Genomic DNA, 26,710 nt, shown 5'->3' with positions numbered 1-26,710 from the left:
ATCAGGTGTATTATAACCCCAGTATGTGATTGTGACCCCAGTATATTATATGTCAGGTGTATTATGACCCCAGTATATGATATATCAGGTGTGACCCTAGTATATGATGGTTACCTCAGTATGTGATATATCAGGTGTATTATGACCCCAGTATATGATTGTGACCCCAGTATGTGACATATCACAGGCACCATTGCTCCTCGCCACTGCACACGGCAGACATGTAGCTGCACTGCTCTGGCACTAAGGTGAGCAGGTGGGCGTGGTCTGAGCCAATCCCCCTCTCTCATTGGCGGAGGTTGTCGGGGTCGCGCCTGTGTTGTTTCTCTGTGCGCGCCCCCGTGCAGTGGAGCAGCAGCCGGATCATGGGACCTTGAGCCCCCCGGAGCAGCCATCATACAGGTGAGAGGCCGGAGCATCTGTGCGCCCTCACCAGCCTGTGCCAGGTGCTGCGCTGCAGCCATTCACACGGGAGGGCACAGTGACGCCGCGGCATCGGCAGGTTACTGATGGGCTCGGAGCACGCACGGTGCATGCCGGAGCAGGAGAGCGCAGGCTGGGAGGCGAGGGGTTAACCCAGAGAGCGGCGGGTGACAATAGACGCATCCTGCGGGAGACCGTGCGCAGCGCTCCCAGCCAGTGATGGAGGCAGCGGTCAGGCGGGGGCTGTGCACCTGGCAGCCGCGTGATACAGGTCGCCTCCCTGCGGGGCAGACAATGGGGGCTTCGCTTGTAGGATTCCCGGATCGTTTGGTGCAGACGGTGGCGCCTGTAGGAATATTATTATTAGTGCACCATTGGTTCCGCATGTTGGGGACGGTCTGCGGCGGCATCTCCAGTGTCTGAGATATATGTGTGCAGTAATGTGTGTATGTAGTAGTGATAATCTATCCTATGTAATAGTAACTAATAGAATAATGTATACTATAACTGTAGTAGTGATAATTATGTGATAATGTAACAATGTATGTAATATATATTATGTCATAGTAATAACTAATGTATACAATGGCTATGTCTGTAGTAGGGATGGTTATGTAATAGTTTGTGGCATGTTGTAGTAATAACTAATAATGTTTAATAGCTATATATGTAGTAGTGATAATATAACAGTGTATGTAATATGTTATGTCCTGCTAATGTATATAATAGCTATGTATGTAGTAGTGATAATATATTTTGTCATAGTAATAACTAATATAGTAGTGTAATAGCTGTATATGTAGTAGTGATTTTATATAATAATATTAATAATAATCTGTGCTTTTTGTGCTCATATCCATCTTTCCATATAAATAAATAGCAGAAAATAAAATCCCGGGACTATCTGAAGGAGCAGCTGAGGATATTGTTGCTGCTGTTTGGCCTCCAGTATATTGGGGGCTCCAGGGGTGCGGGATTGTCAGGCGAGCTCTTATAAGCTACTGGCCATAACCCGGGTCATCTATACCGGGCTGGCCTAATAAGCTAAATCTTTGTTCCAGGTGCTAGATGCCAAAAGGACAGGCCAGTGAGCCCGCATCCAAACCGGCGAGCCCAGATCCAGGCTAGTGAGCCCAGATCCAGGCTAGTGAGCCCAGATCCAGGCTAGTGAGCCCAGATCCAGGCTAGTGAGCCCAGATCCAGGCTAGTGAGCCCAGATCCAGGCTAGTGAGCCCAGATCCAGGCTAGTGAGCCCAGATCCAGGCTAGTGAGCCCAGATCCAGGCTAGTGAGCCCAGATCCAAACTGGCGAGCCCAGATCCAGGCTAGTGAGCCCGTATCCAAACTAGCGAGCCCAGATCCAGGCCAGTGAGCCCGTATCCAAACCGGCGAGCCCAGATCCAGGCTAGTAAGCCCGTATCCAAACCGGCGAGCCCGGATCCAGGCCAGTGAGCCCAGATCCAGGCTAGTGAGCCCGTATCCAAACTGGCGAGCCTGGATCCAGGCCAGTGAGCCCGTATCCAAACTGGCGAGCCTGGATCCAGGCCAGTGAGCCCGTATCCAAACCGGCGAGCCCGGATCCAGGCCAGTGAGCCCGAATCCAAACCGGCGAGCCCGGATCCAGGCCAGTGAGCCCGTATCCAAACCGGTGAGCCCGTATCCAAACTGGCGAGCCCAGATCCAGGCCAGTGAGCCCAGATCCAAACCGGCGAGCCCAGATCCTTACCAGTGAGCCCCGCTGCTTTACCAGGCTCTCTATATGCAGGATTAGGGCAGCAAATTGTTCCCCCGGTGATAGAAATGCCTGCACTAGCTTACCTGTCATGTGTGCACTTGTTACATTATATCCTACATTACTGTTATAATATCCGCTTACAATTTGTAACGGGCAGATGGTAACAATAAGCAGAGATCAGAATTCAGTGTTTTCCATCTGTAGCTTCCAGGAGTAGATACATCTGTAGGTATATAATATACTGAAGTGTTGTCTTTTAACTAAAGATGATCTTGTTTCACTAAACAAAGTGCTTAAAGTGATACTTAAGGGAGACATTTGGGGAGGCTTCTACCCCCTCCGCATACTTAAAGGGGTTGTCTGAGACTAACATATTGATGGTTATCAATATTAGATCAGAAGGGGCGTCCAAAACCTGACACCTTCCAGTAACCAGCTGATATCTTCCCAAGCCATGGCAGTATGAAGACCATGTACGGAGCACAGTTTCTTACATTGCTCAGTGGTCACTTCCAAGTGCTGCACTTTATCCCTCACTGATCTGAGATTCGTCACATATTTTGCAGGTCATCATTACGTTATTAGTCCTGGACAGCTCCTTCAAAGTGAGCGTGACAGTGTATTCCTGCTGCCCAAACCGTGTGCAATATGAATCGGCCAAGTATTGTTTCCTTTGAAACGCTGCAGAGTTTCAGAGAACCTACTTTTAAAAACCGAGTAGGGTCCATGAATGTCAGATGACTAGTCCCGGAGGCATCTTCCCTCTCGTCTTGTCTAGACTTACAAGCCTCTCCCTTTACACACAGGATAGGGAGAGACCCGTCAGTCATGTGAGGTGGGGAAAAGCTGCTGGGGACCTGCAGTTTGGGCTACACATCCCATACAAATAGTCCCAGGACTCCTTTTATAATTGTGTTTGCTTTGACACTTAACAGCGTTCATAGTAAAATATTCATGGTTCCAGTAATGGAGCTAGTGTCTGATTTATGCTGTCTGGAGTCTCCGGTCAGATTCCTTTTAAGCTGTCCATACACACTACATGACAAATGAATGTTCGTCAGTCCAATGATCATTTGCTCAGTGATAGGCACATACAGACATCAGATTACACCAGCCGGTGGTCTCCACTGACTGCATCAAAAATCCAGACCAAACATTTGTCGCTCCATTTCAACAGTCCATATGATGACTGGTCATTACACGCGTAGTGTAGTGTCGCTATTGAAACTTTCAGGCGTTCATGGCTGACCTGTGTCTTTTTGGGACCCTCAAGGTCAATGTTACATGCTACAGGATGTGGAGTATGAGGAAGAGGTTTATAGATAAATATTATCTGATGTCTGGAGGAATTAAATTGTCAGTTTCTATCAAGTATGTTCTAATGTGTATGGACTTCTCTTAGAGTTGGTGCTAATCAATTCACAGGGTCTGTCGGTGACGTCGGTAATCTGTGGCTTCTGGATGGGAGCCTTTAGAACCATCTCCTACTTGATGGCATCCGCGGCTCTTCTTTTGATTCTCCCTGCCTAGAGAAATTTGACTTGTACGTCACGTCAGGCTGATTAATCACAACGAGCTGGGGATGCCGACAGGTACAAGGCTGTTCTATAGGCATCCCATCCAGCAGCCTCAGATTATTGATGTGGCCAATGGACCCTGCGTCCTGTAAATCAGCTTCAAGCAACTCTAATACCTTTACTTGGCTTACTTATTTCTGGGGTCTTTGGAAGTCTTCACAAAGGCAGCTCCTTTACGACAGAGGTTTGCATGAGCTCCACAGTAACCTCCTTACATATTCCCAGATGTGCTTCTGTGAAGGCACAGGTGGACAGATACAGAGACCCTCAAGAATGATGACTACAAGTTAGCTCTTCAGTTAGGTGTATGAAGAGCTCTGGAGCCAAAACAATAATCGAAAAGCTAAATCCAGTCTTCAGTGTTAGTAGCTTTCAGAGTGTACAAGTGTTTGTGGCATCTATCAATGAAGGGTAGTGCTGTTCACTTTCATAATAGTTTCTTAAGCAGGAACTTTTAGAGGATCTGGGGTTTTTTTCCACCTAGGTGTAAATGATGCTGTTCTCCTTAAACTGGTGTTATCCTTGTTCCGGCCCCTCTCAATATGTGAGATATGACCCTCACTTCCATGTATTTTTAGCCATGTGGTTTGGATCATCAACTCTTCTCTATTGACATAATCATCAACTTTTCTTTATATATGTCTTCTAGTTGACCACACCCAGTTGGCTAAAAGACTAGATTTACATACAGAGAAGAGGGGGTCTTATCTCAGGAACAAAACGGTGGAGGAACAAAGGATGAACATCGCCAGATTCAGGAGAACAGCAGCATTTATACCAGATAAAAAATTACACATTTATGTCAAATGACTGTTCCTCTTGGGTGGTGGCACCATTCCAATGGTGTCGGCTTTGGCTGTCCTGGGGCTTCATTGACATTATGTCATGCGATCCATGCGGCCAGTCAGCGTTGGCCTAACTCTACTCTCCTATGGACGTACCTGACCTCCAGCATGTGTTGGAGCATCTGTACGAGTAGCGTAAATCATTGATTGACTGTACTATGCAGCAACAAAATTGGAGCATGGGTTACTTTGAGATCTGAAGTTGCCAACTGATGAAGTTGGTGTGTCTCTTCTGAAGCCCTCCAAAGAAATGACAAAAGTTGTTAGTAAAAACAAGTTTGGTATCATTGATGTCATCCCCTTTGTGTTTCTCCTGTTAAAAAAAAAAACACCAATATACAAGAAAAGATGGTGAATGAACAAAACTTTCACGCGTTCATGGCTGCCCTAGTTTTTTTTTGGGACCCTCAAGGTCAGTGTTACATGTTACAGGATGTGGAGGAGGAGGAGGTTTATAGATAAATATTATCGTATGTCTAAGGGAATCCAGTAATATTTGGGTTTGTAAAGGGAAATATACATTTGTAATGTTTTTATTTTCTCATATAAGCTCATGCTAGAAATCCAAGTATATGATGATAACTTAAATTTATCGTCAATTATTTATCTGCTGCATGGTATCTGATTTTTAGAGTTTACGTATAAGATTAGTGCTGGAGCATTTCTGAACTAATTAGAGTCCTTTTGAGTTTTTTATAGTATCATAGCAGGCAACACACGTGATGATAGACCTTCAGCAGATTTTCTGTTTTTTTGTTTTTTTTTATATATATATCCAGTTAGAGGTTACTATAAACCTCAGAGATCACATCACAAATAATGCGAAGTATACATTGCAGAAAGTGACTGCTGAGCAGCAGAGTAGCCTAAATGAGAATGGTCCTAATCGGCATCTAAATTGTCCCAATAGAGAAGGTGGTGTGAGCTCAGCGCAGAATCAGCAATTTGAATTGGAATGAAGGGCAAAATATGGGGTTGTGCAGTGTCGGGCTGGAGTGGCAAGGGCCCACCAGCAACATTGACTCTGGGAGACCAATGTTCTGTTAAATGCAACTGTTGTGTTACATACACAAATTAACCTCTGTTTCTGTATAATAAAATCAGTCATTTGAGAGAATTATGAGATGCCACTTTTGTCTGTATTTAGTGAATGAATCAAATGTATTGTGCCAACTATTGCTCATGTTGGGTGTAAGTGACTTACTCCTGTATAAGAGCCCACCAGGGGATTCTCCTGTTCCCCATTGGGCCAGTCCGAGTCCGGATGTGTTCAATGTAATGTAGTAGCAAAAGTTTCTTCTCACTGCCTTTGTGAGTTGGATTAGGAAGACCAAGAGGTCGTAGTATTAATAACAGTAACTAATCAATTACTAATAGTCTCTAACCTCTCTGTATTTCACAGTAAGAGTATATATTTTCCAGGCTTGTAAAGTAGGGCAAATGATATGATGCACGTAGCATGCCACATCATCCTCTAATTCCAATCCCCAAAGGTTTCACAAGATTTTGGCAACATTACAATGTGTTCACCTCTCTCATTACTTCTATGGGCTGTGACTAACCTGTGTTGGAAGTTACAGGACCCCCGTTGCCCCATTGGGTTAGAGTCTCGGGGCTGGAACTTTCTCCTATCAGTTTATGCCTGTCAATGTTGGTACAAGTCTTTCTGCACCAGACTGTGAGTACCTGACCAGATCCATCATGCATGATCGTACTTCACGCAAACACTTTTGGACTTCTGGACATTTTGATTGGAATGGCAATGCTCATGTTGTACTGCCCCTCTCGATGGATAGGATTAGTGATAATCATTGTCTACGTCCTTTAAGTATCTTCATCAAGAAGCTTTTGCTGTTCACTAGACAGACCACTGTCTATCAAGTGCCATGTATTGGAAGCAGCTACCCCAAAAAGTCATCAGGTCTCCATTCTCCGTTGGTTTCTTTAATAAGAGCCCATTCCCGACACCCCCCCCCCCCAATCACTGGACACTTGAAAGCATTGATACAATTAGACATCTGATTTTGTTTTGTTTCTTATACAGTACTTATGATTTTATATATAACTGTGCAGAAAAATGCAAAAAATTTGCATTTTCTATTACAATCCCCTTTTGCTTTCACCTCTCTTTTCTTATGTTGCCCTACCTAAGGAGGAGATGGTAACGTTGGTCACCTGGGCTCAAGTGCACATGGGCTGCAAGAGTTTTTTGGGTTATGGTAGTGCACACGAGTGATGGTCCTTGTGGAAAAAAAATCACAGCATGCAGTGGTCTCATCCATTCTGTGGACGAGTCAGGGCTAGGTTCAGTGGCACATAGCGTATGCACCTGTTCTCGGTACAGACAAACTCACAGAGCTGGACATGGGACTGACATGTGAATTTTTACCTTCCAATGAAGGTAGACTTAAAGGAATTGTCCATTTTTTTTTTTTTTTTTTTTTCTGTTGGGCGTTCCCATATCTTGTCGTGTCCTGGACTTCTCAGCTAAACAATCCTCAACCCTTCCTCTCTGCTTCTGAGTAATGGCAGTAATTGCTGCAGCAGACTCCTGGATAGACATCATTCGAGAGCAGATTAGTAGAGGAGCATTTAGTGCTCAGAGCTCAGGACAATTTTCTGCAGATTCTGGGATCAAAAAAAGTGAATAGGTTTGAAATCTGCATCTAGAGGTTTAATTGCAACCTGCAGGTAATTGATCACTGTAAGAGTACGTTAAAGGGAACCTGACACTCGATTCATGCTGCCCAAACAGCAGGCAGCATGAATCCGACATTTTCGTAAACGTATAGTTTAAAGGTCCAATCGGGGACTATAACTTGAGAGAAGACTAGTCTGGCCCCGCCCCTGGCCTGCTTTTCCCAGTGACGTTCCAGGTGAATGACAGGCTTCTCCCTATGTACACAAATGAAAGCCACCTATCAACACCTAGAATGGTGCAAGAAGAAAAGGGCTGGACTAGACTCCTCTCAGAGTATTGTCCCCGGCCGGATCTCCAAACTATACTGTGTCTGAAACGCCAGAGCATTTCCTAAAAAATCGATCTGGCTGCAAGTGCACTGCGAGTGCCTGATTCATGATGCCCGTGGTTTGGGACCGATGACGAGTTCTCTTTAAATTGCAGATTTATTGTAGATTTTGACTTATTGAGGTCAAATGGAAAATACACATAAAGGTCTAATGATATCAACACGGACTCATTATAGTCTATGATTCTATTCACATATCTGTTTTTTCATGGATCGTGTGTCCGTGTAAAACTCACGGAACATGTCTGTTTTTCTTTGGTATTTCGGATGAGAAAGGGCCAATACAAGTGTATGGGTCTGTGAAAAACGCGTACAGCACATGGATGGCATCGGTGCGCCATTATGCCATCCGTGGGCTGCCCATATTTAACATTGCAAAGTATAGGAGAAGCTTTGTCATTTACTTATCCATCCGTAAAAAACACTGATGACTGATGGTAAAAACGGGCACACGGATGACACATGGATGGTAAAAACGGGCACACGGATGACACGTGGATGGTAAAAACGGGCACACGGATGACACATGGATGGTAAAAACAGGCACACGGATGACACGTGGATGGTGGAAACGGGCACACGGATGACACGTGGATGGTAAAAACGGGCACACGGATGACACATGGATGGTAAAAACAGGCACCCCGAAGACGCATGGATGGTAAAATCCAGGGCTGTGGAGTCGGAGTCGGTGCTCATTTTGGTGGAGTCGGTATAAAATGGACCGACTCCTAAAATATATAATAAATTGGGTACAGTAGTTCAATGCAGAATGTGCTGAATATTTTTTCATAGGAATTTGGGAAAGTTATGAAATCTCCTATAAATGGCTGTTCTATTTCTGATCTAAGGCTACATTCACACACAGCGTTTTTCCTGTGTTTTTTGAGGATATGGTTTTCAGCTGCAAAAGCAGATCAGGTTTTTAAAAAACCGCATCACCTGAAAGGTTTTTGAGCTCATAATGTTTTCAATAGCAAAAGCAGATTAGAAAAACGCCGCACAAACTGACATGCTCATTCAGCCCAGATACGGATCCTCACAAAAAAATGTGTCTGAATGTCATATCTTGAAGACCATTATCTTTGCTGGGATGCCCAGAGTCACTGCATTTTACTGCGAAAAACAGATCTGCAAAAACGCTGTGTGTGAATCATGGCAGTAGCCAGCGAGGGGCAGGGGGGGCAGCTGCCCCCCCCCAGAAGCAGGGGCACGCACCTATCAAAACTCGTATGCTGCAGTGCTCCCGTCCTTCATCGGCTCCAGACTGCAGGGGGCAATCTCCCCTCCTTTGTCTTGTCTTTTGCCGTCTTCACCAGAGAGAGGAGGGGGAGGGATGCCTGCCCTGCACAGGATCCGATTCCTGGGCCCTGAGCAGGAGAAAGTGAGAAAGTTGTGCACACGCTGCAGCTGGCAATAAGAGATAGTCAGTTTGCAAGAGGGCCATGCTGGAAATCTGATTGGAAAAGTGAGGAAATTGGTTATTGCTGCCTGAACCCCTAAAATTGATTCCATCTTGAAGAGACGTGCTGGGAAAGGGGCAATTGTCCATCAAGCCACTTGATGGGGCAGCACTTATTTACTGATTGAGCGATTGCTTGAACTAAAACCGTTTCTTATAGATATGGCGAACCCTCAGGTAACCCTAAATGAAGGTCAATGGACACAGGTGTCTGAATTGAAGGAATTGCTTAATCACCCATTTACCGTGACTAGAAAATTACAAGCTGAAGATTTAGCTCCTGGCATTTTCATAAGGGAGTGGAAGAACTTGCTATTTTGCCTGTCCCAAAGAGGAGCTTTAATCGCAGATGGCATTTCTGCTTCAATGAAATGGAGAGAGTCACAGCTAATGGAAAATAACATTTTTCTGGCAGCTGTTTATGTGGACCCAAGTCATCGTATACTGCTTGATGATCAACAGCTTACTAAAGGAAAAGAAGCTCGGACTGAGGTAGCAGTTAGGATGAGTGGCCTACAGGAGGACTGCCAGGCGCAAGAGGACTTGGGTTCTGACGGCGCTACTGCTGCCATATCTTCATCCTCATCAGATGAGGAGTTTGACTTTGACAAGTATTTGGATGACATGGAGCAGGCAAAGCGTTGCCGCAAGGAACAAGATTTCACTCCGTCTCCTATAGCAAGCAGATTGACCATATTTCAGCAAAATGTTTCACTTGCTCTCAAAGAAACAGAAAAATTCAAACGTTCATCAAAACTGACTGTGCACGAGGCAATTCCTTTATACCCGGACATTGTTAGAGATGTTCCCATGTGGCTACGGCTTTGCCTCCAACCCAAGTTAGTGTAGAGAGGTTGTTCTCTGGCCTTAAAATAATGAGGTCAGATTTGAGGTCATCTATGAAGGAGGATCCGATGGAGGCAATTCTATTTCTTAGAACAAATTCATAGACTGCACAAATGTTATTTAGTATGGTTTTGTTGAAAACTGTTTTTTGCCACTTGCATAGTTTTACATTGTGATATAATATATATATATATATATATGTAATCGATATTACATAGTGTATTACATATTTACAGTTTATTACAGTTTTTTGTGTTCTAAAGTTGTATTCCAGTAAATCTTATGTTCTATCTAAATATCTTGATTATTGGATCATAGAAATGATTAAATGTCTGATGGTCACATTGTACTACAATAAATTATTCACTTAAATATAAGCAATATATGTGGGAGTCGGTTTCGGAGTCACAGGTTTGGCTTACCGACTCCACAGCCCTGGTAAAAACGGAAACACGGATGACACACTGATGGTAAAAATGGACACACGGACGACACACCAATGGTAAAATCGGGCACAAGGATGACACATGGATGGTTAAAACGGATACATGGATAACATGGATGGTAAAAATGGGCACACAGTTGACACACTGGGAAAAATGGAGACATGGATGAAACACTGATGGTAAAAAGGGGAACACGGACGACGCACTGATGCACAACACTGACAACACCGGATGTTTAAACATGGCCATGTGAATGAAGCCTAAATCTGTAACCAAGCCTCCAACAAAATGTACATGCTGCACCCCACCGCAGGATCTGCAGCACTTTAACACATCTCATCCACGCCAGCTCCTATAATCTGTGCGGACCTTCCCTAGACCATTTGTAATATTGTGAACAGAAGTGTTTCAGTGCGACTGTCCATGGTCCTGAAATTGCAGATGCCGCACCTTATTCTGTGCCAGGACACACAGTCATCTATAATGCACCCGGCTCCATTTTGCTCAGTTAGCATAGCTGTGTCAGTCTTCGCCGCCATTCACATAGGCGCATTTATACATTTGTCTCCAGGCAGCTCCTAGCAGTCTGATGTATCAACCAACAAAGTGAAGATTATTTTTTTTTATATATAGCAAAATGCATTGTAAAACGCACAAGCAAGATGGCCGTCCCGGAATTCAAACCCCGGGGAATAGTACAGGCAGGTGTTTCCTACCTCTGGCTCCAAAGTTGGAGCCATTTACATAGCTGTTGATGCAGAAAACGTGTCTGTGTGTAAAATAGGCCTTGGAGGAATCATTAGAAGACGTCATCTACACGGCAAGAATAAGAATGGAAGCGTTAATGACTTTGCCTTTCCATATTGTACAAGACGCTGGCTGCTTTTAAACAGCTGCCAATTAGCCAGGCTGCCTTTGTTCCCATGCCCTAAAGTCTTTGCGCCACTCACACCGCTCCTTATTACCCTGCAATTTACTGACGGCTATTTTTGGTGCATGTGTTTTATGTACAGTACGTTGGTTTATGGATATTTTATCGCTTGTTCTACGATCTGTTTTTTTTTCCCTCGTACCAGATGTGGATTTCCAGCTTTAGTGATTTTTTAGTTCTCATTTGTGATCTGTCTTCAGTCGGTAGGGGTTCTGTAGACTTGGAGCATGTACTCGGTAGCCATCATGTTTTGTGAATTATGAAAGCACAACAGGATGAGTGCACTGATCTTGGCGTAAGCAGTGACCTGCCCACTCGTGGTTGTGTTACTGGGGACTTAAGTAGATGAGATAGTTAGCGGTATGGAGTAGACAGAGAAAGAAAGCTCTGTAGCCAAGTAGAAGGAATACTGAGAAGATCAGAAGAGGAGTGCTGATTCTTATGCAAGCAGTGACCTATCCAATTATGTAGTAATGTGAGTGAGAACGGAATGTGATAGAGTTAGGGAAATGGAGAAGTGGCAGGCAACTTATTTTAGTAGCAAAAATTAGATGGGACTGGCTAGCTTTGACTAAGATCCAGGAAATGGGTTCACCCTTGGTCCATCTGCTGGATGTTGAGCAGAGTGGATTGTGTTGAAGTTGATGAGGGACCAGCCAAAATGTGAGCTGTAGAGTGAAAGATAAGCCAGGGTCTCTCTCTGAATGGAGACTGCATGGGTCTTCTAAGAAAGCTGAGCAGTCTGTGTGTTGAAGCTTCAGATTAACATGTGGATCCTGCAGCCTATTTACTGTGAACTGTGCATTGAGAACACTTCTGTTGGTGTGGGAAGTTGTTGGAGGTCAGGCTGAAGGTGATATCGATATTGGTAGGACAGTATCTCTTCCTTGTGTAAAGTTTGCTCTTGCAGAAAGGACTGCAATCCGTTCGGGTGAGCGTACTCTGACATATGTGACTGCTGAATATTCTAGTTATTTGCTGTGATACTTTTGTTCCCAGAAGAGGCTGTTTTTGGTTTTGAATCCCTTAGAGTTTTGAGAAAGCAGTAAAACTGCACGTTTGAACCAAACTGCATTGCCTGTGTGAACGCTGCCTAATGCCTACCTCACAGTGTGAATCCCTTCATCTTGTAGATTAAAGGAATGATGATGAAAACAGCAGAAGAAATGAGTGCTGATTTTTAGGTAAGCAGTTATGTTACTGAGAACAGGACTGTGATAGGTAGTAGTCTGTAGTTAAAAGGCTGGATGAGAGGCAAATCTTTGTACCCTAGTAGATGAAAGGAATTATGATAGCAGCAGAGGAAGAGAATGCTGATTTTGTTGTAAGCAGTGACCAGTCCAATCATATAGTTGCCATTGTGGACTTACCTGCATGTGATAGATGTATGTAGTAGAGGGCGTAGGACTCTCTTTAGCAGTGGTCCCAAACCTTTCTGACCTTGAGAGCCACATTCAGCTTAGAGAGAGTCGCAAACCACATCCAGCTCCTACCCCTTTCAAAGTAGTGTCAACCAAATCCCCCATTACAGGTATAATGATAACCAAAGCTTTTCCACAGAAATCACTCCAAAGCAGTACACTGAGATCCAGGTGTTCCCACAATACCCCCATTCTCCCATCACACTGTCACATCCAGTTTTGAGCACCTCCTCTAACAGGTACTACCATCCTCCAGCATACCATACCTAAAACATCTCTAAACTCCTAAGACCAGTATATGTGCATCCAGATCTGCTCTTCTGTGCTGGGCTACTCACAAAATTCACCATTTTGAGATGTGCTCTTCATACCTGTTTGCTAGACCTGGAGCTAACGCACCAAGCTGGAAGACAGTCGCGAGCCACAACTCATGGGACTGCGAGCCACAGGTTGGGTACCCCTGTTCTTTAGATTAGTAAGTTAAGGGAATTGTAACAAAGAAGTGAGTGTTGATTTTGATGTAAGCAGTGACTTATTCAGTCTTGTAGTTGTGTTTCGAAGGACAGGACTGCACATTATAGGTATATGAAGGTGTCAGATAAAGAGAGTGGAGAGTGTGCGGTCCTTATGGAAAGGAATGACCTGTGCAATAATGTGGTTATATTACTAGACCATCTATGATAGGGTGATAAGAATATGAAGTAGGTGAGGAGATAACAGCCTGCAAGTCCCAACATGGCCGAATACCTAGGCAGGGAGCACGTGACATGAGCAGGCTCAGTGCTTTATGGCTTACTCGTTCCACTCTGAAGCGGGCCAGATCTGTCCAACTTCAGTCCCCCTGGCCTTCTCCCAAGTTACACAGGTAAAGCTGTTCCTGGTGGGAGCACAGTTTGGATCAGGTGACAATGCTGCTCGTCTGAACTGACTGTCCTCAGGCCTCTATGCTGCTCGTCTGAACTGACTGTCCTCAGGCCTCTATGCTGCTCGTCTGAACTGACTGTCCTCAGGCCTCTACTGCCTCTGGCAAAGCGGTAAGCCGGGAGCCGGTGTATACCTGAAGCTGCATCTTGAGTCAACCTGTTTAAGGGCATTTTGTCACCAAATTTTTGCCATTTAATCAGAGTGTCCCTTAAGGAACAGAAGGGTGGACACGGATAGAAAACCTTTTTTTTTGTAAGGTGCACTAAAATACTTGGTCTAGCCAAGGGTACACCGAGGAGTGCCTGTGCTTGATTCAAACAGTGATTTTGAACTGACCGACCCCGTTTACACTTTTACCATACGTACTAATTTCTGTCAGTCTTCCAACTTCTCGTAGATATCTGTTTATTATAGTATATCTTTAATTATATACCAAACATGGATAAAAAGTATTTTTTCCATCCCGAGTAACTATAAGAGAAAAATAAAGTTTGAAACTATTTTACTTATGCGAGGCTCCAGGGTAATAGAGACAGTTGTGAGGTTTATTGAAAGGCTTTCTGGGCAATTTTTCTTTTTTTTTCTTTTTTTTTTTTAATCCTCGCCAAGGTTCTGTATTTTGACTTTTTGATCTCTGATATTTTTCTTTTTGTGAAGACTGTTGTTACTGTGGACACATGGGGGAAACATTCCTAATTAGAAATTTTAAGGGTTGGTACCGGAATTTTGGTTCTTTTTTTGTATAGTACTGAGCATAAACAGTCCTTAGTATGATGACTTATTTTATACATATGTGGAATTTTTGTAGTTTACAGGATTTTACAGTCTGGAAATTATATTGAAAGGGATTGCCCAGGATTTGAAAAACATGACTGCATTCCTCTAAAAAACATCATCATTTCGAGAGGAAGATTAAGCCCACAGCAAATAGATTTGGGCGTCTTTGGCTGTCCCCATACCCATCCCACTTTCACTGCTGCCCAACTCCTCTTTGGTCTTTTTCCTCCAGGTCATCATGTGGCTTCCCTAACTGACCAGACCTCTAGTCAGCGGTGGTGCCCACTGGAATTCTGGAAGGGGAAGACCAAAGAAGAGTGCCGATCATAGAATAGAACAGGGAGAGTTGGTGGCCAAAAAAGGATGAGAAGGACCCAGGAAAGGAGAGTATAAGAGTACATTATTATTTTTAAACCCCTGCCTGCCCTTAAAATCCAGCAAAATGGCGGCTGGCTGTCATTTTGTTGGATTCCTGCACATTGCGAAAATTCTAATTTGTTTTTTTTAGAATTTTTGGGATAATTCATAGCGAATTCAGTTTTAGAATCGATTTGCTCATCTCTGTAGGTAATAGTAGAGCTGAGTCCGATTCACGAGCTGAGTATAAGTATGATACCGTTTTTGGAAAAGTGCAGCCATGTTTTTTTTCCATTGCTAGACCAACATTGTAAAGGCCCTATCACACTAAGCGAGATCGCTGCTGAGTCACTAGAACTGTGACGTTATAGCGATCTTACCAGCGAGATCGCTGTGTGTGACAGTGACCAGCGACCGGCCCCCCTGCCGGGTATCGCTGATCGTGCCCGAAATGTCTGGACATTTCTTTGGTCGCTCATGTCCCGCTGAGTCGCTTGTATCGTCACGTTTGACACCTAGCCTAACGACCTCGTTAGCGACTCAGAAGCAAGACAAGGTGGGGATTAGCGTTCCCGACATCGTTACAAAGGTCGCTATGACACTCTAGATCGTTGCTCCGTTGTTGGGTAGATTGGACTGACTGACCTCTCAATAGCGACCACATAGCGATGCGGCAACGATCCCTGTCATGTCGTATCGCTGTCGGGATCGTTATAGCGTCGCTAGGTGTGACAGGACCTTAAGGAGTACTTTGACAAAATCGAAAAGGGGGATCCTACTCCTGACAAATTCTGCCCTCCTGTCTCTTGTACGCCTTTTCTTTTAGCCCCCTTGCGTGTTTTTTTTTTTTTCGGATGTTTGCATCATTTTACCCTGCTTTAATCTAAGGTTGATTTTGATGTTTAGAGACATTAATAATACATCATCTTTGAAGCTAGTAAATTCTGGGAGGAAGCATTTCATCTGAGAAGACGCAGGAGCAGTCTGATGACGGTCTCGTTTCTGATGAAATGTAACAGAGGAAATAGATTCTTAACTCTGGCACAATTTACTTTTCTCAGAGGAGCAGTTATGCTCGTTTTAATTATCTTGTTCATGCAGAATTAAAGCCTGGGCGTACAGAAGATGTTCTTTGTCTTTTAGACTAGACATGAATATTGTGCAGCCCATTTTTTTTTTTGTTGTCTGCTGTATACAGCATATCTTGGATTTTTACCTGCATTTTTTTTTCTATTTTTCTCCATTTTTTTTTTTCATGCAGTATTTAAATTTTTAACAGAAAAATTTTGGCACAAGGGAAATAGATATTTGAAGGCGACACTTCCCCATCACAGTGGGGCACGATGTTAACAACCGGGGGCATTCTCAATAGTAAACTGATGGGGAGCCGAACTGGCGAAGTTCTTACAGTTAATTGTTTCACCAGTTTTTGGGTGTGGAGTATGGCTTGTATGTGGTCACTCACAATTCTAGATTTTTCCGGGATCACTTAGGTTATCCACTCACATGACATCGGAGACTTCTTCCGGTCCGTAGCCTATTTTCTTTATCTATTTTAAATCAATCTCCCATATTTCTTTATTAATCTGGCCATCTTAAATACATTTATTTCATATACGGTAATGTCTGTCTACCTTTGTAATTAAAAAAAAATTTCAATCCCCTTCAAAAATAGTTTGTTAGAAACATTTGCAAATTTTCAGCAGTTTTCTACAAACCAATGAAACAAGAACAATGCAAATAGCTTAATACAACTTTTATAATAAGTGCTCTCCTTAAATTCAGCACCAAATGTGTCTTTTAATGACTGATGTAGTCACAGAATTATTCATGAAAAGTGTCTTTAGTACTTTTTAGGGACCTTCTGGCTGTTATGACCTGCTGCAAATGTGATGCATAGCCAGCCAACAGCTTATGGAAGCATTCCTGAGGAATATCAGCTTCTCCTGGGCAATATTCTAGGGTTTACATGGTGTCACTGCATTCTTCAAAGCTCATGAAAATTTTTTATGGTGTTTAAAGGGTTTATTCAGTCATAAACTACAAGTCTGCAGTCACTGTGTGGCTTCTCCTGTGTTGGCTCCGGGAGAGGGCGGTCATGTGTATGTGATATGCATACTCCTGGCCACATTCCGACTGGACTGTCTTCGACCTTGCTGAATACACTTGCATTGAGCGAGACTGGAAACAGTCTAGTCGGAATGTGGCCAGGAGTATGCGTATTCTATAGATGCGTACACATAACCTCCCACTCCCAGCACCGACACTGGAAAATGCTCACAGCGCGCGATGTGAGCATTCACAAGTCTGCAGTCGTTTAGAGTGACTGTAGACTTATAGCTTAAGGCCACTTAAGGCTACTGTGACAGCCACTCCAGAATCTTTCAGGACTAGTTCTGAAGCCAAGCATTTGTGAACTTTGAGTTGTGCAATACTTGGTTGGGATCACGGTCCAATGATGCCCAATCTTCGACTTCCTCTTCCCTTTATCTCGAATTTATCTAATATAAATCTATGTAATTCCTGTTTATTCCAAATGTCTACGTATACATCTTATCTATTATTGTTATTTATTTTTAGAGCACCATTGATTCCATGGTGGTGTACATGAGGAGGGGTAACATACAAGTATAAAATACGGTGACCAATGACAGACTGGTACAGAAAGGAGAAGGCCCTGCCCTTACGTGCTTACAGTCTACAGGGTAATGGGGAAGTAGACAGTAGGTTGGGGGGTTTCGGCAACTCTGGTGGTGGTGATGTAACAGCAGGGTCATTGCAGGCTGTAGCTTTCTTGACAAGATGGGTTTTCAGGTTCCATCTGAAGGTTTCTAGTGTGGTGGATAATCCGATGTGTTGAGGCACAGAACTGCAGAGGATGGGGAATACTCGTGAGAAATATTGGAGGCAATTGTGTAAGGAACATATGAGTGTGGAGGAGAGAGGGAGGTCTTGGGAGAACCGGAGATTGCATGTTGGAAGATATCAGGAACTATACGGAGGAAACCAATTATGGACGGCTTTGTAGGATCTGATACCTATGTATACAGCACTCCCAAGTTTTGTCATCAAGAAACCAATTTATCTTTTATCCTGTAGTGCTTGCAAAGAGATGTAAATGAGTTCGGTTGATATTGATGGTTCTGCTCCCTAAGGGTTAGTCCACATTGATGGATTATACGCAATTTACCTATGGTGCATTTATTATGGGTGAACTGCATCTCACCCTCCTCCATCATGGGTCATTGATCCCTGGTACATACGCTACACTCTCTCCGCACACAGTACAGCTGCTCATCTCTCCAAAACATTTCTTCTATGGGAGAATTAGTCATAATACCAAATCCAATATCCGTGTGAAACCAGAAGCATAGAGATTACCCAAAGCATAGGGGCTGTGGCAACTGTTGTATTCTCGTGCCCGTGTATTCTCGCCACTCCTCATTGTTATGTCTCTGCATATCTGTATAATAAAAGGTGCAGTCTGCAGCAATAGCGCAAATGTAAATGCCAAACACAAGTCGTATAAGACTGAAGATATATACACTGTAACGTGCATCCGTATAAAGCAGGTGTAATACAGCGGCTGAAAATGCCCAACGAAGAACAAAGACCTATAAAATACAGTAAGCTGCCAAAGACGGTGCAAAATTCATTGCGCTTTTAATGATAAATATACAACTAACAGGTTAGGCCTGTTTCACATTTCCGTTTTTTGACGTCAGTCAAAATCCGCAAGTTTGTGAAAAAAAACGGATCCGCCCCTTTTTTTGACGGAACCGCTTTTTTCCACCATAGACTTGCATTAGTGGCGGATGTTGACTGACGGTCGTCCGTTGGTTCCGTTTTTTGACGGATCCGTGAGAATTTTAGCAGTTCCCGGGCGGAACTGACAGACCCTGAATCATTTTTTTGGATTGACGGTCCGCTATTTTTAAGTGCGCATGCCCGGAAGCATTGCTACGGGAAAGATGTTAACCATGAAATACCGTCCTGGGATCGGCGAAAAATTCTCTCTCTCCTTTTCCAGGCCGCGGTCGCTTTGAATTACGGCACTTTGCATCTTCCGCGGATCCGTCCCAACAAGTGGTCTGCTGACATCCGTATGTCACTAAACGGAGACGGATCAGTTGTTCTTTTACCTTTGGCGGATTTCAGTTGACCGCCGACAACGGAAATGTGAAAAGGCCTTAAAAACTGATATGTCAGACCGTAACCAGACCCACTAGTTCAGGATACTTTTGTGGCTGCCATATAACTGCTCCATAAAATGTAAGGCGTGCTTACACCTCCTGACTTGTGGGATTAAAGAACACTCGATCAGTAAATATTTAATGATCGGCGGTCAGTTAATAACCTGCTTACACAAGCGAGCCCGAACACAAGGCCATGCAGACAGCGTCAGCATCGCCATTTTCCAAAGCCAGTAGCATTTTCAACTTTCGAGATATAGTGCTGTGTGAGGTTTTTTTTCCACACTAAGCTGAAATTTTCACTGATTTTGGGGTAAATATGATGTTTTGATCACCTCTTATTGCAATGTTGCGTCTGCCAAAAAAACGTAATTCTATCGATTGATTTTTTTACAGACGAAACAATACCAAATAAATGTTTTTTTATTTATTTTTAAAGGGGCAAAAGGGGAATGATTTGATTTTGTTTTCATAATTTTTGAAAGCATTTTTATTTTACTGTATTTAATAGTCCCCTTAGTGAACTTGAAGCTACGATCATCTGTTCGCTTGTACTATACATAGAACTGCATCAGCTCTGCTATGGATAGAGAAAATCATGACCTCCTATGTATGCCAGCTAAACGCTGGCTTTCAAAGAAGAATCATATTGACAGGCACGGGGGTCTACAGCAGAACCCCCGGCTTTCATGGCGACCCATCGGCGCCCTGTGATCACGTCACAGTCGCACTGAAGGACACTGCCTCCCCTGCCGGAGAGTATTAAGTGCCGCTGTTGGAGATTGCTCCGCTCCACTCACACCTGTTAGAGGCAGATGATGGCTGAATAATTCAGCCATCATCTGCCAGGAAAGATGTGGGCTTGAATTCAGGGACCCAATATCAAATTCAGGGACGTGACATCTGACGGAACTATGTTATATGTCGGGAATAATAGGTTAATATAAGTTATAAAAGTGTAGAAGTTAGAACTCAGCTTTTGGGGGACATTCAGGGAGTGTTCTTACCACTTTTATAAGTAACTTATGTAAGGTGCCCAGGGCGGTAGCTGTGGGCAAGCAGCTTCTTCTCCACACCCTGGTAATCCACAAGCACAGTGTCCCAGTCCACGTGTAGTGTGCTGTGAATGTTGCATTGTACTCACTTACAGGCCAGAGAACTTCTCTGCGTCTACGTCCTCAAGGCTAGGATCAGGCGCACACACATCAAGGGACACCCGGTTCGTAATAACAAGTTCAACTTTGCTGGACAGGTCAAAAATATCAGTCTTTGCACAGTATGAGGCTCAGCACCATCCAGTTCCATTTTCATCAACACAGTACATTTCAAGCCTCTACTTACATTCAGTTCGTACTATCCCTATGCTTAATACTCCTTTCCGCCCCAGGGATTTCCCATCTGGCCCCACAGCATTCCCGAGATCTGTGGGGACAAATGACACCGCAAGAAACGACCTGGAAACCATCTGCAGTGACTTAGAAAACTTAGGTAAGAAAGTGAAAGAACTGGGAGCACAGGTGGTCTTCTCTTCCATCCTCCCAGTGGATGGCCATGGAACAAGGAGGTGGAATAAGATTCTGCAGGTGAACAACTGGCTACGTCGATGGTGCCGTCAGCAACGATTTGGATTTATGGATCACGGAGTGAATTACCTCTACGATGGACTACTTGCTAGAGATGGGGTGCACCTTACAAAGACTGGAAAACATGTATTTAGAAATCGCCTTGCTACACTTGTAAGGAGAGCTTTAAACTAGAACAACATGGGAAGGGAAGCAAAAGAAAAAGCCATACACCTGACAAATGCTATTGAGAACTCTGCTATTAGAAGTGGAAAGGAAGAACAAAGAAAAAAGAATCTAAATAAGAAAAATATTGGAGAAAGAGAAAACCAATCACAAACTAAAATGTTTCTATACTAATGCACAAAGCATGGGCAACAAACAAGGAGAATTGGAACTACTAACACAGGAAAAGAAATATGATGTCAATGGAATCACTGAAACTTGGTGGGACGGTACACATGATTGGAATACAAGGCTAGAAGGATGAAACAGATTTGATAAATGAGGAGGAGGTGTCACATTGTATGTTAGAAACGCGTATATCTGCACAGAGATTGAAGCTTCAGAGACTGGGAGTTCTGTGGAAACTGTTTGGGTAAGAATACAAGGACAGAACAATGGAAAGAACACCATTGTAGGCATTTACTACAGGCCGCCTGTGCAAGCTGAAGATATGGATGAACTCTTTATGCATCAGATGGCCAAGTTCTCCAAAAAATATGACATAGTTGTCATGCGAGATTTCAGCTATCCAGACATTTGTGGGGAATCTCTCTCAGGCAAAAATAACAGGTCAAGGAAATTCTTATCCTCTCTTGCTGACAACTTTATCTTCCAAAAGGTAGGGGAGAAAACAAGGGGATCTGCTACTTTGGCTCTACAGTTGTGGGCAAAAGTATTGACACCCCTGCAATTCTGTCAGATAATACTCAGTTTCTTCCTGAAAATGATTGCAAACACAAATTCTTTGGTATTATCTTCATTTAATTTGTCTTAAATGAAAAAACACAAAAGAGAATGAAGCAAAAAGCAAAACATTGATCGTTTCACACAAAACTCCAAAAATGGGCCAGACAAAGGTATTGGCACCCTCAGCCTAATACTTGGTTGCTAAAGATAGGGGACGCAGGTCGCATGCAGCGTCATGCGCCCCTAGGCAGAGCTACCAGAGGATGCGTGGCAGGGGGTGGGGCTTAGCGGCGGCCATGCGCAGGCCGACGGTGCTGCATGAAACGCCAATGTGAAACCAGCCTTAGTGATCGGACCCAAAGAGTGGTCGTAAATGGCTGCACATCCAGTTGGAAGAATGTCTGAAGTGGGGTACCACAGGGCTCTGTCCTGGGCCCTGTATTGTTCAACATTTTTTATTAATGATTTAGATGAAGGAATTGAGGGTACACTAATTAAATTTGCTGATGACACAAAGCTAAGAGGGATAGCTAATACTAGAGAAGAGAGAGAGAGGATTCAAATAGATATAACTAAACTGGAGCAGTGGGCAGCAACTAACAGAATGGTGTTTAACAGGGAAAGATGCAAAGTACTACATCTGGGCAGTAAAAATGAAAAAGCTTATACAGAATGGGAGGAATAGGGCTAAGCAACAGCACATATGAAAAAGACTTGGGTATACTAATAGATCACAGACTGAATATGAGTCAACAGTGTGATGCAGCAGCAAAAAAGGCAAATACAATTCTAGGATGTATTAACAGAAGCATACAGTCTAGATCACGTGAAGAAATTATTGCCCTCTACTCCTCATTGGCCAGGACTCATCTGAAATGCTGTGTCCAGTTCTGGGCGCCACATTTTAAAAAAGACATCAACAAACTGGAGCAAGTTCAGAGAAGAGCGACCAGAATGGTGACCGGTCTGCAAACCATGTCTTATGAGGAAAGGTTGCAGGATTTGGGAATGTTTAGCTTGCAGAAGAGAAGACTGAGAGGAGACTTAATAGCTGTCTACAAATATCTCAAGGGCTGTCACATTGTAGAAGGATCATCTTTATTCTCATTTGCACAAGGAAAGACTAGAAGCAATGGGATGAAGCTGAATGGGAGGAGACACAGATTAGATATTAGAAAACACTTTTTGACAGTGTGATCAATGAGTGGAACAAGCTGCCATGAGAGGTGGTGAGTTCTCCTTCAATAGAAGTCTTCAAACAGAGGCTAGACAGACATCTGTCTAGGAAGATTTTCTGAATCCTGCTTTGGGCAGGGGGTTGGACCAGATGACCCAGGAGGTCTCTTCCAACTCTACCATTCTATGATTCTATGAGCGTTCATTCTTCTGACAGTTGTCTCTCGCTACGTACTCCCTTATATTCTGGAAAGCTCGGCTCAAGTTCTTGATTAGCGGTTGTAATACAACAATGTGCAAAAAAAAAATACTACAAAGTCTATTAGTCCTAAAAATCTAATTTTTATTGAATCCATAAAAATAGCTGCACGGTAACAGCACATGGTTTATTGAGCTTTAAGCCTCAATTCATGTGTAAAAATGAATAATTTTGCTTCATTGCTCTTCCCGGTCAGATCTCGTCCATTTTTATCCATTTATAAAATCAGAATAAAGTTCAGAATAATTGTGTTTTTTCATTCCTGTGAGGGGGGTCCAAGTCCGTTATTTAGCATGGTGGCCCGCAAGAGTTATTTGCGCAGTGGCTCCAACCAGTGTTAAGTCAGCTTTGCTTGACCAGTTAGCGATGGATTCTCAGTATATTTTATAGAAGGTGAGGACATTCCAGGATAGCGTTACCATGGCAGGTATGAGATACCGTTCCTTTGATAAAGTATTCATACCCTCTGAACTTTTCCACTTTTTTCCCGTTACACCCACAAACTTAAGTTGATTTTATTATGATTTTTTTTAGTGATATTCCAACATAAAGTCGAAAGAATTTGTGAAGGAATCGATACATGGTTTTCTAGATATTGTAAAAATATAAATTTTAAAACTGTGATGTGCATTTGTTTTCAGCCTCCCTGAGTCAATTCTTTGTAGGACCACCTTTTTCTGCAATTACTGCTGAGGTCTTTTGAGGTCTGTCTCTACTAGCTTTGCATATCTAGAGGTGACATTTTTTCCCCTTCTTCTTTGCCCACTCGCTACCGCTCAGTGAGATTGGATGGAGACTTCTGTGAACAGCAATTTTAAAGTCTTACCACAGATTCTCAGTGGGATTTAGGTCTTGTCCGTGACTGGACCATTGACACACAGGTATATGCTTTGCTCTAAACCATTCATTATAGCTCTGGCAGTATGTTTAGGGACATTGTCTTGCTAGAAAGCGAACCTACATCCCAATCTCAAGTCTTATGCAGCCTCTAACAGGTTTTCCTTCAGGAGTGCCCTGTATTTATCTCCCTCCATCTTCCTATTAACTTTGACCTGCTTCCCTATCACTGCTGAAGAAAAGCCTCCCTACAGCATGATGCTGCCACCACTAAGGCTACGTTCACACGTAGCGGAACTCTCGCGGAAGTTACTGCGAGAATTCTGGAATGACTTTCCGCGGGAAAATCGCATTTTAAACTCCCGCGATTTTCCCGCGGAAAAACTAGCGATTTGCAAGCGTAAATAGCTTGCGGAATGCTAGCGTTTTCCAAGCGATCTGGAGCATCGCTTGGAGAACTGATTGACAGGTTGGTCACGCTCGTCAAACATAGTGTTTGATGAGTGTGACCAACTTTTTACTATTGAGGCTGCCTATGCAGCATCAGTAGTAAAAGATAAAATGTAAAAAATAATAAAAAAATATATATATATTGTTATTCTCACCTTCCGGTGTCCCGCGCAGCCTTCCCGCCTCTCTCCACGCTCCCGGTCCCAGTAATCCTTTGCGCAATTGACCGCGAGAATGACTGTGTTAGTTTTCCGCCATACATGGCATTTTGTCCAAAAAGTTCTGCTTTAGTATCATCTGACCAGTTCACCTTCTTCCACATGTTCACTGTGTCTACTACATGGCCTTTTGCAAACTGCAAATGGGACTTCTTATGGCTTGCTTTGAGAAATGGCTTTCTTCTTTCATAAAGGCCAAGTGTGTGGAGTGTACAATTGATAGTTGTCCTGTGGACAGATTCTCCCACGTGAGCTGTGGATCTCTGCAGATCCTCCAGAGTGATCATCGGCCTCTTGGCTGCTGCTCTAATCAGTGCTCTCCTTGCTTGGAATGTCCATTTAGGTGGGCAGCCATGTCTTGGTAGGTTTATTATTATTATTATTATTATTTATTGTTATAGCGCCATTTATTCCATGGCGCTTTACAGGTAAGGAGGGGTATACATAAAAACAAGTACAATAATCTTAAACAATACAAATCATAACTGGTACAGGAGGAGAGAGGACCCTGCCCGCGAGGGCTCACAATCTGCAAGAGTTTGCCAAATTTCTTCCATTTTGCATGATGGATTTAACAGTGCTCCTTGATGTTCAGAACTTGAGCTATTTTTTTAACAACCTAACCTTGTTTTCCTCTTCTTCACAACTTTATCCCTGATCTGTCTGGTGTGTTCCTTGGTTTTCAAGATGCTGTTTGTTCCCTTATGTTCTTAAACAAACCTTTGAAGCTTTTACAGAACAGCTACCGTTTTATACTGAGAATATATTAAATTCAGTTGGATGCAATTTACTAATTATATGAATTTTGGAGGCATTTGGTCTCTCAGGATTTTATTTAGGGGTATAATATTACAGGGGGCTGTAATAATTATAACTTTTGCGTCTTTGTGCGGTTGCCGCACACGTCAAATTGCCGCATGCGGATGCATCCGCATACAACGCATGTCCCTGCGTACCTAATGTTAAAGATAGGTACACAGGGAAAAGCAGGACGCATACAGAAGTAGGCGGAGCTTCAGGGAGGAAGAAGTAGGCAGCTATCCGCAGCCCTCCTGAATGCAAGTGTGAAACCAGCCTAAGTGGGTTTTGGGTTGCAGTTTGAACACTTGGTCTCCAAAAGGTTCGCCATCACTGCCCTATGGGTATGTTTTATAACGTGGATTTTTCAGACCGGAAAATACACGTGTAAAAATGGATTCTAAAAACATGTGGTTTTTTATTTTTTTGAAAAGATACTGTTTTGGTGCTTATTTTTGGCGTGTTTTTTCCACACGGAATGTAAAAATATGATGTGGTTTTGGAGCATTTCATATGCAAAAAACCCTCTAAACACAGCATGAAAATTACATGCTTTACTGCAGATTACGTTTGAAAAGTATGACAAAGAATTGACAAACTACATTTTTTCACGTAAAATTGCATTTTTAAAGACCATGCAGAAAAAAACATGACTTGCAGTTTAAGCACGTTTCCTTACTGAAATGAAAGGGAAACTTATTGCAAGCAGATATGATTTTTTTTTTCCCGTTTTAAATGTGGATTTAGGCACAGAGTCCATTCCAAAAAGTGTGTCAGAAAACATCTGGGAATGTTAGAGGTTTTTTTTTTTCTTTTTTTACACAGTACATGGGCTTTGAAGCAGAATCTGTTCAAAGCCCACATCAAAGAGAACTTGATGCTTGTAATGTGGATTTTGAACTAGAGTAAAAACTTCCATGTGAACGTACCCAAAAATCTCCGGGTGGGCAGGTGTATTCCCACTTATCCAGTTCATCATGGAATAGTTGGGAACCAATCATACAAAAAAATACTGTGTTTTTAGCATGTGCTCTGGGAAAGGTCCTGACATACATGTTAAACATGTCCATAGGGTTACATTAGCCTAATGGAGGCCAAAAGAGTGTCCTCTTGACCTACTGTTCAACAGAGCCGGACCTACCCAGGAAGGGGAGTAACTAAGCAGCTACCTTTGTGTTCAGTAGAGTCTCTAGTGGTGAGGTCAGGCTTGTGCTTCAGATGGCTGCCAGGTACCGCTCCTGGGCAGAACCCAGGGCTGCATCTTCTGACTCCAGGGTTCAGGTACGCTGACACTGATTTAGGGCTTAGTTCAGACATACCAGTCTAGGATTCAGGATCAGGGATAGGCCACTTATGGACCGACGAATAGTATTCATGCACTGGGACAAGGGGACTTGGGGAACAGGACTGGCCGCTCCGGGGCCAGAGGGACAGGGTTCAGGCACTGTCCGCTCTTGGACCAGGGGACATGTCTCAGGCCCTGGCTGCTCCTTAACTAGGTTCAGGCACTGGCCACTCCGGGATCGGGGATCG

The 26,710-nt window shown here is 43.4% G+C and overlaps 1 protein-coding gene across 4 annotated transcripts in view; it reads left to right on the top strand.

Moving 5' to 3' along the window:
* Nucleotides 1-283: 283 nt before the first annotated feature.
* Nucleotides 284-26,710, top strand: part of ELMOD1 (ELMO domain containing 1) — a 175,820-nt gene continuing 149,393 nt past the window's right edge. For 2 of the 4 annotated variants that reach the window (XM_073583017.1, XM_073583014.1), the window contains exon 1: nucleotides 284-402. The gene's annotated coding sequence lies outside the window, so the exon portion shown is untranslated. Of the gene's footprint in view, nucleotides 403-483; nucleotides 503-26,710 lie in introns of those variants that run through there. The other 2 variants (XM_073583016.1, XM_073583015.1) reach the window with 2 other exon arrangements.

This window comes from Dendrobates tinctorius, unplaced genomic scaffold (assembly GCF_039654945.1).
Source record: "Dendrobates tinctorius isolate UK_male_01 unplaced genomic scaffold, ASM3965494v1 ptg000075l, whole genome shotgun sequence".
NCBI lineage: Eukaryota > Metazoa > Chordata > Amphibia > Anura > Dendrobatidae > Dendrobates > Dendrobates tinctorius.
This window is presented reverse-complemented; position numbering and strand designations above follow the sequence as displayed.